The sequence below is a fragment of the Anomalospiza imberbis genome, unplaced genomic scaffold (genome assembly GCF_031753505.1).
Source record: "Anomalospiza imberbis isolate Cuckoo-Finch-1a 21T00152 unplaced genomic scaffold, ASM3175350v1 scaffold_48, whole genome shotgun sequence".
NCBI classification, from domain to species: Eukaryota; Metazoa; Chordata; class Aves; order Passeriformes; family Viduidae; genus Anomalospiza; species Anomalospiza imberbis.
Genome location: NW_027100088.1, coordinates 126,978 through 141,345, shown reverse-complemented (window position 1 = coordinate 141,345; position 14,368 = coordinate 126,978). Strand labels below are relative to the sequence as shown.

The 14,368-nt window shown below is 58.4% G+C and overlaps 1 pseudogene; it reads left to right on the top strand.

Annotated features, from left to right (window-relative positions):
• Nucleotides 1–9,821: 9,821 nt before the first annotated feature.
• On the top strand, nucleotides 9,822–12,927 carry LOC137466962 (serine/threonine-protein kinase pim-1-like; annotated as a pseudogene).
• Nucleotides 12,928–14,368: the final 1,441 nt, after the last annotated feature.

Below are 14,368 nucleotides of genomic sequence, written 5' to 3'. Positions count from 1 at the left end.
CTGACACCTTCTCCAAAGCCAGGCTCCACAGGGAATTTGCAGGTGAGTCCACACGCAGGGGGATGCTCCCAGATTTGGGCATTGCACAGCCTGGCCGGGAACCAAAGGTTCCCCCATTGCTGGGGCGGATGCAGCTGATCCTTCAGTCGGCTGCCAGGCTGCTTTTGGCAGGGCTGGGGGATGGGCTGGGGTGGTGATGAAATGGGAGTGGGCTCCTGGCCCTACCAACAGCCCCAGCACCCACCGTGCCCCGGGCTGGGGCTGGGGCTGGGGCAGCCAGCCCGACACAAAGAAACCCCCATGGTGGGAGCAGAGGTGGGACTCCAGAACCTGTGCAGGGGCTGCTTTGCTTTGCAGGCAAGGAAGGGCTTGGGCTGCTCCACTGCCCCTGTTTGCTTTGGGGTCACCGTTATTTTGGGGGGCAGTGAAGCGGGGAAGGGAGACAGCCTGGGCTTCCCTCACCTGTGGGTGGGTTTTTCCCTGGCCTGCAGGGGTTGGGCCTTCCTTAGCCCCTGACAGAGATAAGATTTTTGACCTTTTTTCTTGTTCCCCTTTTTGTCTGTAATCTATTTTCAATAATTTGTTGTGTGTTTTTCTAGAGGAAGCGTTCCAGGTGGGGTCCAGTCTGGATGGGGAAGTGCTTGGGAGCAGCTGTGGCGTGGATGGGCCGTGCCCTGGGAGAAGGATGAGGACATCGTTTGGGACCAGCTTTTCTTCCAGCGAGGGATGGCGTGAGGTGGGTCCTGTCTGCTTTGCATGGTGGGATCAGAGCTTTGGGGAGATGGCAGCGAGCACAGGAGCATCCTGCTCTGGGCAGCTGCTGAGGGCTGGATGTGCCGTGGCCGGCTGCAGGCTGGGCACATGTCCTGCCCTCCTGCTCTGCTCCCAAAGGCAGCAGGGATGGGCAGCTCTGGGCACAGCTCTGGGCACGGCCAGCATGGCCTGGGCACCGCGGGCGGCTGGGACAAGGGGACAGGAGCCTTCAGCTGACAGGCGCTTTCTGGTTTCTCTCCTTGCAGCCGGGCTCTGCGGGTGCTGAGGCTGCTCTGGGCTCTGCCAGGGCTCTGCTGGAGCTCAGCACCGGGCTGCAATCAGCCAAAGAAGAAATGGGGTGACCTGCAGCACAGACCTGCTTGAGCATTTCAGCATCACAGCTCAAGTTTGCAGAGTGTACACCTCCAAGGGCAAACATGACACCACCCAAAAATTAAACTTGTTCAATAGCTTCTGAAATGAAATCAATCTGGGATGACCCCAAATGATATTTTGCAACTTGCTCAAGCTGTAGCTCAGCCCTTCTCTGAACTGTTCTCTCCCCCACCTGCCTTTTACTTCCCAACTGCTCCCTCTTGTCCCCCAGTGAGTTCCCAGCCCATGGCAGTCTCCATCACACTGTTGCCTTCCTTGGTGCCCCTCACCATGAGGAAGGCCGAGCCCCAGGCTTGGGGACTCATCCTGTCACTGGCTGAGGAGCAGCAATGTCTCAGAGCTCCAGTGGGATTTTAGTGTCATTCAGAGCTGCTTTCCAGCCCTCAGCTGTCCTCACTGCTGAGTTCCCACTCCCTTTCCCTCATCCTTGCAGCAGGATGAGCTCTGTGAATCCCCTTGAGCCTCTCCACTCTTCCCAGCCCACGCACCCACCTCAGTAAGGCTGAAGCTGCAGCTTCTCTGTCTCCTGTGGCACACCAGTCCAGTCCCCTGTGCGGGGAGCCCCAGCCCCAGAGCACAGCACTCAGCAGTGCACTCCGGGCTGGAGCAGCTCCCTCCCAGCCCCAGCCCAGGGACTCCTCTGGCCCCGGGGCTTGGGGCACCGTCAGCACCCGCTGCTCCAGCCACCGCTTCTGCTGGTCCTGACAGCAGCACCCAAAGTGGGGCTGATCCCGAGGGAGCAGCAGCAGGGCCTGGGTCTGATCCCTGACTCTGGGGCAGGGCTGGACAAATGACACCCAGCAGCAGCAGCAGCACATGGAGCTGACTTTCAGCACAGCCCCTGCCGCTCTTGCCTCCCGTGTGCAGCGGTGTCACAGCAGCCTGAGGCACCTGGGAGCACCCTGAGCCATGCCAGGGTCAGTGCCAGGAGCATCCCCTGGCGCTGTTTAAAACCGGCTCAGCAGGAACTGGGGATGCAAACAGGATGAACCTGAGCATCTCCCACCAGCAGATACCTCAGAGCTTACACAGTAACACGGCCGTGACTCTCCCAAACTGGATTTAGGAATGGCACACCTACTGCAGCCATTGGATCATGAGCTGCCCAGATCCCTTTGGGACTCCTGCTTTTGGTGTCTCTGCCTCCTCTCCCTGGCCCAAGGAGGCTCCTCTCTTCCTCTCCCTGCCCTGACAAGACAGTCACACAAATAAAGACATGGGATTACCAGGTGCTGAGGAGCTGTAGAAGGAGCCTTCTCTAGGTCTGGCCTGTTTCCAAAACCCGCACAGTCTCCCTCAGCAAGGAACCTCCTTGTCCACCCTCTCCAAGGGTGTCAAGCTCAGGAAGGGATTCCTGACACCCTGTCCAGCTGGGAGAGCTCCCGTGTCTCCATACCAGGGGATAAAACCAAACCCAGGAACCCTGGGGGGACTGAGATTGTGGCATGGGGACATCTGTATTTATTTCCCAGTGGCAAACAAAAATGTGGAATGGTGCCAGAGCTTGTTTTGATCTACATCAGCTTTTGATAATTGTCCCTCCTCCTGACAGCGACTCCTCTGCAGCTGCACTGGGAGATCTCTGGGGCTCAGTCCAGTAAGAGGAGATTTCAGTGGGGCTGAGGTGCTCGAGGGGGCCCATTTCAATGCTCTGCTGAAGTCCAAGGACATTGTGTTTCCCCGAGGAGCAACGCTCCTTTCTAGCACTCACTGCCCCGTGAGGGACATTATTCAGTTGCTGCCATTGGGTGAGTTCCAGCCACAGAGAGAGGGAGGAGGAGATGATCCCACCCATGGCTGCTGCTGGGTCCAGACTCTGGGTGAGATAAAGCCGAGACAGAGCTTCAGCATCTCCCCCAAAATCACAGAATCACAGAAGGGCTTGGCTTGGAAAAGACCTTCAAGTTCATCTCCTTCCATGCCCCCTTCCACTATCCCAGGCTGCTCCAAGCCCTGTCCAACCTGGCCTTGGACACTGCCAGGGATCCAGGGGCAGCCACAGCTTCTGTGGGCAAGCTCTGATCTCTGCCCAGGTGAGCAGGGACAGGACCCAAGGCAACGGCTGGAGCTGGGCCAGGGCAGGGCTGGGCTGGAGATCAGCAAAAGCTTCTTCCCCCAGAGGGGGCTCAGGCACTGCCCAGGCTCCCCAAGGAATGGGCTTAGCCCAGAGGCTGTTGGAGCTCCAGGAGCCTTTGGACCCCGCTCCCGGGGCTTCACGGGCTGCGATTGTTGGGGTGTCTGTGCAGGGCTGGGGGCTGGACTTGATGATCCCAATGGTTCTCTCCCAGCTCAGCCCCTTCTGCAATTCTCACCCTTTGGATCAGCCTTTGTGTCCCCTCGAGGCGCTGGCAGATCTGCTGGGGACAGGGCAGGAGCGGGGCAGCCCCAGTGTTCCCCTGTCTGTGACACCCCAGCGGTGACAGCCCCAGCGTTCCCCTGTCTGTGACACCCCAGCGGTGACAGCCCCAGCGCTCCCCTGCCTGTGATACCCCAGAGTGACAGCCCCAGTGTTCCCCTGTCAGTGGCACTCCAGTGGTGACAGCCCCAGCGTTCCCCTGCCTGTGACACTCCAGTGGTGACAGCCCCAGCGTTCCCCTGTCTGTGACACCCTACTGGTGACAGCCCCAGCGTTCCCTCCCGGGAGTCGCTCCAAGGGAAGCGTCCAGAGCCGCGTCCAGTCAATGGAACTGACCGGCCACTGACCAGCCCAGCCTGGGCTGATGTGGATTCCTCTGCAGACAGCTCGGGGAAGGTGTAAGAGGCCGTCTGAAGCCCCCACATTTGCCTACCGATTGCCACAAGCAGAAACCCCTACCCCCATTACAGCAGCGGCTTGGAGAGAGCGGCAGTGCAGGTGCAGTTGCTGTACCGTTACGTTAGCTGTTCCGAACAAGTCCTGGCAAGGAGTTGGCAAGGAATTGGCAAGGACTTGGCATGAACCCACCAAGGAACAGCCTACTGCATATTTGCCCACTCTCCTCCTGAATCTGAATGAACTTTTAGGGTGACCCTAATCATCTCTCACTGAAGACCTCTCATCTGCCCCATGACCACTGTGACAGACGGACGGAGATGGAAAACCCTCCTCCCAAGGACTGAGACTGAGACCCCTCCCACAAGGAGAGGGGAAACCACTAATGACATGACCTGTTCTTCTTCAGTAATTCCAACGGACTTATTCTTCATTGTGTTCGTCCTGCCTTGGTGGTTTCAGTGGACTCACCTGTTCCCCCACAGCAATCACAATAGACTCTCATTGTCCTGCATGTTCCCCCCTCTTTCCTCTGTGGACTATAACTGTGAGGATCTCGCCTGTGTTGGTAGCTATTCCCATCCCCCTCTTCTCTCTATCTCTATCCTTTTATCTCCTTTCTGATTCCCACTATCGCATTTACAGTTTTGGCCCTTAATAAAGGTGCATGTGTTGTGATTAACTGATAGTCTCTTGCTGTTTGCCATTTTGCACTTTTGGGATTGGTGAAAAGAACCATCACGACACCCCGCACAAGCAGATCGTGACAGATGGCCAGGGTGTCAGACCCAGCCAGCAGGGGTTTAGGAGGGCTAGGTCGTGTTTGACCAACCTGGTCTCCTTTCATGACCAGGTGACCGTCCTGGTGGATGCAGGACAGGCTGTGGATGTGTCTATTTGGACTCCAGCAAGGCCTTTGGCACTGTCCCCCACAGCACACTCCTGGAAAAGCTGCAGCCCACGGCTGGGCCAGGAGCACTCTGTGCTGGGTTCAGAACTGGCTGGATGGCCGGCCCAGAGAGTGGTGGTGAGCGGTGCTGCATCCAGCTGGGGACAGTCACCAGTGCTGTCCCTCAGGGCTCTGTGCTGGGCCAGCTCTGTTCAATATTTTTATTGACCACATGGATGAGGGCATTGAGGCTTTCATTGGTAAATCTGCAGATGACACTAAGCTGGGAGCACATGTCCATCTGTTGGAAGGCAGGAGGGCTCTGCAGGGACACCTGGAACAGTTGGATGGATGGGTAGAATCCAATAGGATGAAGTTTAATAAATCCAAGTGCCCAGTCCTGCATTTTGGCCACAATAACCCCCTGCACTGCTCTAGGCTGGGGTCGGCGTGGCTGGACAGTGCCCAGGCAGAAAAGGACCTGGGGCCACTGGTCGACAGCAGGCTGAACATGAGCCAGCAGTGTGCCCTGGTGGCCAAGAAGGCCAATGGCTCCTGGCCTGGATCAGGAATGGTGTGGCCAGCAGGAGCAGAGAGGTCATTCTTCCCCTGTGCTTGGCACTGGTGTGCTTGGCATTCCTCCCCTGTACTGGCACCCTACCTCGAGTGCCGTGTCCAGTTCTGGGCTCCCCAGTCTGGGAAGGACATGGAGGGGCTGGAGCGTGTCCAAAGAAGGACAACAAGGCTGGTGAGGGGTCTGGAACACAAGTCCTGTGAGGAATGACTGAGGGAGCTGGGGTTGTTTAGCTTGAGAAGACTCAGAAGTGACCTTATCACTCTCTACACTCTCTGAAAGGTGGTTGCAGTCGGGTGGGGGTCGGTCTCTTTCTCCTCACAGCAACTGACTGAACAAGAGGACACAGTCTTAAGCTGCACCAAGGGAAATTTAGGTCAGCTATTAGGAAAAAAGTTTTTTTATGGAAAGGGTGATAAATTACTGGACTTGTTTGTCCAGGGAGGTGGTGGAGTCACCATCATGGGATGTGTTTAAAAAAAGACTGGATGTGGCACTCGGTGCCATGGTTTAGCTGAGGTGGTGTTAGGGCATGGGTTGGACTTGATGACCTTAAAGGTCTCTTCCAACCCAGCAATTCTGTGATTCTGTCATTGTGTGACATCACAGACCAGGTTGTGGCATCATATAGTTGGCTGTGACATCTCTGGTTTATTATGCGACATCACAGAGCAGGCTGTGACATCAGAGCATGCCTGTATGACATCACAGAGCAGAGCAAGCTGTGAGGACAAAGAGTGTGCTGTGACATTATAGGGTGGCTGTGTTCCATCACTGAAGGTGTTGTGACATCACACAGTGGGTCTGTGTGACCACAGAGGTGCTGTGTGACATGTTAAGTGAGTTCTGCCATCACAGAGCAGGCTGTGACATCACTGAGCAGGCTGTGACATCACAGAGGAGGTTGTGATGTCACAAAGTTGGCTGTGACATTACAGGCTGGCTGTGTGACATCACAGAATGGGCTGTGAGGCCACAGAGAAGACTCCGCCATCATAGAAAAGGGCTCTGTGAAATCACAGAGCAGCGGTGTGATGCCACAGAGAAGGCTGAGACAATAGAGAGTGGGTTGTGCCATCACAGAGCTGACTGTGAAATCACAGGGCAGGCTGTGACATCACAGCGAGGCTGCATAACATCACAAAGGTAGCTGTGCCATCATAGAGCTGGCTGTGACATCACAGGGTGGCTGTGACATCACAGCCTGGGCTGTGACATCACAGGGTGATGTTGTGACATCACAGAGCACACTGGGACCTCAAAGAGCAGGCTGTGACATCACAGGGCACCTGTATGAAATCACAGGTGGCCTGTTACATCTCCGAGTGGGCTGTGTGACATTACAGGGCAGCTGTGTGACATCACAGGGGCTGCGTGACATCAGAGGGGCTGTGTGACATCACAGGAGGTTGTATGACATCACAGGGGCTGTGTGGCATGGGGTTCCAGGGCAGGGCAAGGCTGGACCTGCCCCTTCCTCCCCCACACACAAAATGTTTCCAGCCCACAATCTCCTCCAGTCTGTCACAACAGGCAGTGTTGGAGGTGAAATCCCAGCTGTGGCCATGGGCACCTGCAGGAAGAAGGACAGTTCTTTTCCATAGGAATGAAAGCCCCAGTTCTTGGTTTATTTCTGATTTAATTGCCTGGAATTTATTTGGTTTTGTTGTTGTTTTGTTTCCTTTTTTTGTGCCTGAAGTGTCCAGTCAGGAGCAGAGTGACTCTTGCCAAGGAACTTTGTGGTGCTGTTGCTCAATATTAAATCTGGTTTTTGCTGCTCCCTTGCCGGGGATTTTTTCAGCGCTCTCAAGCCCTCGTTGGCAACAGGGTGAAGGAGCCCTGGGCCAGGCTCTGGCCCTGGGGGACACGGGGACGCTGCCGGGGGGTCCCTGTCCCCTGTCCCGCCCCCCATGGCCCTGTGTCAGGCTCTGGGCTTGATCTCGTGGAACATCCTCTGGGGGAGGCTGCGGTGCTGGGGGCGGGGGGACCCGGGGGGACAGGGGACCCCGCTGTGCACGAGCAGCGTTGGACTTCTCTGGGGGAACTGGGAGGGGGGGCTGGGGCAGAGTCACCTCCCCAGTGACCTCACACGGCCCCTGTGATGTCACACAGCCCCTGTGATGTCACACAGCCCCTGGGGTGTCACAACCCACTCTTGGATGCCACATAGCTCCCTTGTGATGTCATAGGTCCAACTCTGCGATGTCACTCTGTGATGTCACAAAGCTGTGCTGTTACAGAAGATTCTGTGATGTCAGAAATTCACCCTGTACTATGACGTCACAAAGTCATCCTGTGACATCACAGTCTGTTCCATGATGTCATAGCCTGCTCTATGATGTCACACAGCCAACTCGGTGATGTCACAACCCACACTCTGATGTCCCAGAGCCACTCTCTACATGACGGCAGAGTCTGCCCTATGGCCTCACACTATGATGTCACACCCTGCTGTGCTATGTCACAAGCCCCTCAGTGATGTCACAAAACCCTCCCTGTGATGTCATACTGCCACTCTGTAATGTCACAGCACACACTTTGACCTCACTGCCCGCTCTATGATGTCATACAGCCATGCCATGATGTCACAGCCTGCTCTCTGATGTCACACTGTCCCCTCTATCATGCCATAGCTGCTTGATGACCTCACACAACACGCTCTGTGATGTCATAGCCCAGTCTGTGACCTCACACAACCCATGCTGGCTGTCACACATCCCCTCTCTGACATCACAGCTGCTCTGTGCCTCCGTGACACAGCCACAGAGGTGCTGCTGTGACACAGCCCCCTCTGGGACACCCCACAGCCCCTGCCAGTGCTGAGCCCCTGTGAGCTCTGTCTGCGCCCTGCTCGTGTCCCTGCGATGCCCTGGCAGTGCCCCAGCCCTGCTGGGCTGTGCACAGGAGCTGCTCCTGGCCACAGCTGTCTCTCTGCAGCGCTGCCCTTGCCAGGAGCTGCCTCTGGGCCAGGAGCCTGGCCCAGCTCAGCAGCACAGACACAGCACCAGGACGTTAATGACCCTCTGGGGCTTTGGTGCTCTTTGCATCGGACCCAGACCTCAGAGTGTGCTCAAAGAACTTCTCAAGAACTCAAAGTCAGATTCAAAGTCCAGACTTTCTTTAACTTTTAATGGGTCCCACTGAGGGACACAACTCATGTGAAAGTGTCCCCGGGTTCCAGTTAGAGCAGAACACTGGAGGCAGTGATGACAGCTGGGGACAAACAAAGCAAAGGTGTCTCTGGTGCTGAGCAAACCTGGATATCACCATGGTGTCCTTGGACCTGCATTGTCACACTGACCCACGGTTCCATGGGGTTCCCCAGTGTCACCATGGTCACTGTCAGAGGCTGGATGAGATCAGTGTCCCGAGACACCTTGGGTTGAGCTGTCAATCAGTCCCACAGCTGGGACAGCGCTAACCCGGCTCTGAACGCCCGAGCAATCACAAGTCCCAGCTGGGGGGAGGCCCACGAAGGCCCAGGGGCTTAAAACCAAGGAGCACAAGGTCAGCCCCTGCTATGGACTCTGCCTTCTTCTAGGGTTTGTGTCTCACCCACACTGGAACCCCAGGAGCTGGGAGCCACATGTGTGTCTTTCTGTGGAGCTTCTGTCTTTCTGTCTCTCTGTCTCTTTCCTCTCCTTCTAATGCTCTTTCTATGGAACATTTTTGGGTCCCTGAACAACTGAAGTGTTTAAGGCTGAGAGGTCCAGCTTGTTCTGGTGCTTTCCATGAACTGATTGAACTCTTGATTTATGAACCAATGCACTAGATGTGGAATCCTCTACACTGAACTCAGAAACAAACGCCCTCTGTCAGAGCATTTTCATCTTCTAGATCACTTCCAAGATGCCCATGGAGATGTTGCAATGATTATCACACAGCTCTCCATTTCTGGATGCAGGCTCTGCAGATTCTTTCTCTGCATTCAGTCAGGCTTGCATTCCCTGACAATTCCTGGTAGCCCGTCATGGTTTCTTAGGGCAGAACAGTAACAATGGAAACCTTACCAATGGCACAACTGCCCAGCCCACAAGGAAAAGAAAGAACAAGCTGTCAAGTTCTTCAAACATTTGTCCTGCTGTGCTGCAAGAGTTGAGCTGCACACAAGGTGTGGAAAGCCTAGAGAAGCTGCAGCTGGTGGCACATCTTGTGACAGAAGCTGCACCTCGTTCTCCAGGAAAGGTTCTTGGAAAGAGCAAACAGGAGTGTGGAGAAGATTCTGGGAAAACTGAAACAGCTTTTAGGAAATGAAATGAAAATGGAAAGAAACAATCCAAGATGTTTTTCTCTGTTTATTTTTATGCTCCCCTTTTCCATGTTGCACTGCTTCTCCATCCCCTTAATCCAAATAGATCTCAGCTCTAAGATCCATGACATGGCAAGTTTTAGACACTGTAAAATACCATGAGCTACACACAGTTTTTGCCTTCCCCTGGTTTACTTGGAAAGCAGTGATGGAGACTAAGTGCAGCCCTTGGGTCAGGTACAAATTCAGCATTCAGGGAATGTGCTCCCATAGGGTTTGATGCTCAGCGGGGACAATGCACAGCAGCGCTCAAGGGGATTCCTGTTCCCCTGTGCAGGAGTCCAGACTCTGAGTCTGGGCTGAACAGGGCAAAGTTCCCGTGTTTGGACAGGCTCAGGGGCTGCCCCCGGGGAGCGGGGGGCTGGGCGCGGGGGCGAGCAGGCAACGGAAAAACGGACACGGGGACAAACGGCCCCGGAGCTTCAGTTGCAGCGGCAGCAGCAGCGGCGGCAGTCGCAGCAGCAGCAGCAGCAGCGAAAGCAGCAGCGAAAGCAGCAAAACCAGTCACTTTGAGGACTCCCTCGCCCGCTGTCCCGCACCCTCTCCCGCTCTCCCTTTCCCGTTGTCCCCTCCTCTCCCAGTCCCTCTCTCCCCTTGCCGGGCCATGTCCCCAGCCCGCCCCCGGCCCCGGGCGGGGCGGCCCCGTCCCCGCCCCGGTTCCCGGCCCCGGCCCCGTCCCGGTTCCCGGCCCCGTCCCCGCCCCGGTTCCCGGCCCCGGCCCCGTCCCCGTCCCCGGCCGTCCCGCCGGGGTCTCGTCTCCGCCCGACTCTGGTCGTGCTGGCGGTGGCGCTGCTGGGCGGGCATCAGTGCCTGGAGCTCGGGCGGCACCGCCGCCCTCTGGCTCCGCCTGGCCCGAGCCCGGCCCCGGCCCCGACGTGGGCTCCAGTCCCGGCCCCGGCCCCGGCTCCTCCCGGGCCCCGCGGAGGACACACGCGGCACGGCCGCTCCCGCCGCCCCCGCTGCGGCTTCCCCGGCCCGAGCTCCGCCGCTCGGCAGCGCGGCCGTCGGCCCCGAGCCGCCGCTGTCCCGTTCCAGGGACAGAACGCCTGGGGAGGGCCGGCCCGGGGCGCTCGGGGAGCGCTCGGGGGCCGCTCCTGGCCCCGGGCCGAGCGCTGACAGCCCCGTCCCGCCCGCAGGGAAGGCGCAGGAGGAGGCCCTGCAGGAGCGGTACCGGCTGGGTTCGCTGCTGGGCAGCGGCGGCTTCGGCAGCGTCTTCGCAGCCACGCGGCTCTCGGACGGCGCCCCGGTGAGCGGCGGGGCCGGCGGCGGGCGCAGGAGAAGGGGGCGGAGGAGGAGGAGGATTAGCAGGAGGAGGAGGAGGAGGATTAGCAGGAGGAGGAGGGGGAAGGAGGAGGAGGAGGAGGTGGAGGGGGAAGGAGGAGGAGGAGGAGGTGGAGGGGGCGGAGGAGGAGGAGGATGGGGCTCGGCGGGGCGGGTGGTGCGCTCAACCCACTGCTCTCCCTTGCTCGCAGGTGGCCATCAAAAGGGTGCCACGGAACCGCGTCCGGCACTGGGGCGAGCTGGTGAGTGAGCGGGGCCAGCAGCAGAAGCCAGGCCGTGCCGGGTGGCGAGGAGCCGGGGCCCGGCAGGGTGGGAGCCGCCGGGAGCCCTGCAGGGAGAGCGGGCATGGGCTGAGCGGGGCATGCAGAGCATCCCGGGCTGGCTGAGGGGTTCCCCAGCCCTGGCACGGCCTCAGCCCCACTGACGGCATCGCGCTCCTCCCGCAGCCCGACGGCACCAGCGCACCCCTGGAGGTCGTGCTGCTGGACAAGGTGTCCTCTGGCTGCACTGGTGTCATTCAGCTCCTGGAGTGGCTTGAGCTCCCTGACAGCATCGTGCTGGTGCTGGAGCGTCCGGAGCGGTGCCAGGAGCTGTCGGGTTTCCTGGCGGAGCGGAGGTTCCTTCCAGAGGAGGAGGCGCGGGGGCTGTTCCGCCAGGTGCTGGAGGCCGTGCGGCACTGCACCAGCTGCGGGGTCCTGCACAGGGACATCAAGCCTGAGAACATCCTGCTCGACCTGGCCACCGGGCAGCTGAAACTGATTGACTTTGGCTGTGGTGCCTTCCTCCAAGACACAGCCTACACCCAGTTTGCAGGTGAGCTCTGCCTGGGGATGCTCCTGGGCATCTCATGGCCCAGCTGGGGTGCAGCCCCAGGGCTCCCCCTATTGCAGCCAGGATGGGATTAATGCTGGAGCCAAGCTGATTTGGGTGGGGGTGTGAGGGGGACCAGCTCCAGCCCTGCCGACAGCCTTCAGCACCCACTGTGGCCTGGGCTAAGGCTGGAGCTGGGGCAGCCAGCCTGACAAAAACCCCAGTGGGGGTAGCAGAGAGGGGGGTCTGACCCCCTGCCCTGGATGGTTTGGTGTGCAGGCGAGAAGGGCTTGGACTGCTCTGCTCCCATTGTTTGCCTTGACTGGTTAACATTTTTGGGGGGCCGTGCAAGCGGGGAGTAGAGCGGGCTTTCTCCACCACTGGATGAGTTTTGCTTTTGTGTGTCATGGTTGGGCCTTCCCAGGATTTCTGCTGCCCTCTTCCAACACCAGTGGCTTCTTTTCCAGCCCCAAGTCTGTACACAAGTCCCAGGTGCTGGTGAGAGGGCAGCAGTCACCCTGTGTGCCACTGGGGCAGCCCCCACATGCCATGGGGTGCTGGGGTCAGGCTCTGGGAGCAGCAGCGTCCCCCTGATGAACTCTGTCTGTGTTCCACAGGAACCCTGTCCTACAGCCCACCAGAGTGGATCCACCACCAACGCTACCACGGCGAGGCAGCGACGATCTGGTCCCTGGGCCTCCTGCTGTACCACCTGGTCATGGGGAAGCACCCATTCAGGAGGGGCCAGGAGATCATCTGGGGGCGGATCTTGTTCCCACAACGGCTCTCTCAAGGTGGGTCCTCATCTCTGGCCACGGGGGCAATACCAGTGCTGGGAGACAGTAGCAGCTCATGAGCATCCTGCTCTGGCAGCTGCTGAGGAGGTGGCACATGTCCTGCTCTCCTGCTCTCCTCCAAACACAGAATCCATGGGGAAGTTTAGGCCCAGCTCTGGGCACACCCAGCATGGCCTGGGCATGGGAACAGGGGGGCAACTTCTCCAACTGACTGGTGATTTCTGGTTTGTTTCCCCAGAGTGCCAGGATCTCATTAAGAAGTGTTTGTCCATGCAGCCCTTGGACAGGCCATCCTTAGAAGAGCTTTTCTGTGATCCATGGGTGCAGGGTGGTCTTCTGCCCTAGAAGATGGGAGAGATCCACGTGCACAGTTGGATCCAGGGGCCTGGCAGATAACAGCTCCACACATGTCCTGGCAATCAGTGGCAAAGCCAACCAGACTGGTTTTGTCCTGCCTGTGTCACTGCCCAGGGGGCATCAGATGGGAACACGCAGCCCTTGTGCTGGAGCTGAGCTGCTCTGCCCAGCACTGGTGGCCACCATCTGAGCTGGTTTTGCTTGTCCTGGTTCCCTGACAGCTGGGGCCCTGGGCAGAACCCTGACAGCCTGGGCTCACCCCAGGGAAGGAGAAGAAGCCCCTGGAGAAGCTGTACCAGGTGGGGCTGCTGCTGCTGGGGACAGTGAGGACGACATCAAAAATGACAACCTCTTCCTCCACCTGGCCACCGGCAGCTGAGGATGATGGACTTTGATTCTGACACCTTCTCCAAAGCCAGGCTCCACAGGGAATTTGCAGGTGAGTCCACACGCAGGGGGATGCTCCCAGATTTGGGCATTGCACAGCCTGGCCGGGAACCAAAGGTTCCCCCATTGCTGGGGCGGATGCAGCTGATCCTTCAGTCGGCTGCCAGGCTGCTTTTGGCAGGGCTGGGGGGATGGGCTGGGGTGCTGATGAAATGGGAGTGGGCTCCTGGCCCTGCCAACAGCCCCAGCACCCACCGTGCCCCGGGCTGGGGCTGGGGCAGCCAGCCCGACACAAAGAAACCCCCATGGTGGGAGCAGAGGTGGGACTCCAGAACCTGTGCAGGGGCTGCTTTGCTTTGCAGGCAAGGAAGGGCTTGGGCTGCTCCACTGCCCCTGTTTGCTTTGGGATCACCGTTATTTTGGAGGGCAGTGCAGGGGGGAAGGGAGAAAAGCCTGGGCTTCCCTCACCTGTGGGTGGGTTTTTCCCTGGCCTGCAGGGGTTGGGCCTTCCTTAGCCCCTGACAGAGATAAGATTTTTGACCTTTTTTCTTGTTCCCCTTTTTGTCTGTAATCTATTTTCAATAATTTGTTGTGTGTTTTTCTAGAGGAAGCGTTCCAGGTGGGGTCCAGTTTGGATGGGGAAATGCTTGGGAGCAGCTGTGGCGTGGATGGGCCGTGCCCTTGGAGAAGGATGAGGACATCGTTTGGGACCAGCTTTTCTTCCAGCGAGGGATGGCGTGAGGTGGGTCCTGTCTGCTTTGCATGGTGGGATCAGAGCTTTGGGGAGATGGCAGCGAGCACAGGAGCATCCTGCTCTGGGCAGCTGCTGAGGGCTGGATGTGCCGTGGCCGGCTGCAGGCTGGGCACATGTCCTGCCCTCCTGCTCTGCTTCCACAGGCAGCAGGGATGGGCAGCTCTGGGCACAGCTCTGGGCACGGCCAGCATGGCCTGGGCACTGCGGGCGGCTGGGACAAGGGGACAGGAGCCTTCAGCTGACGGGCGCTTTCTGGTTTCTCTCCTTGCAGCCGGGCTCTGCGGGTGCTGAGGCTGCTCTGGGCTCTGC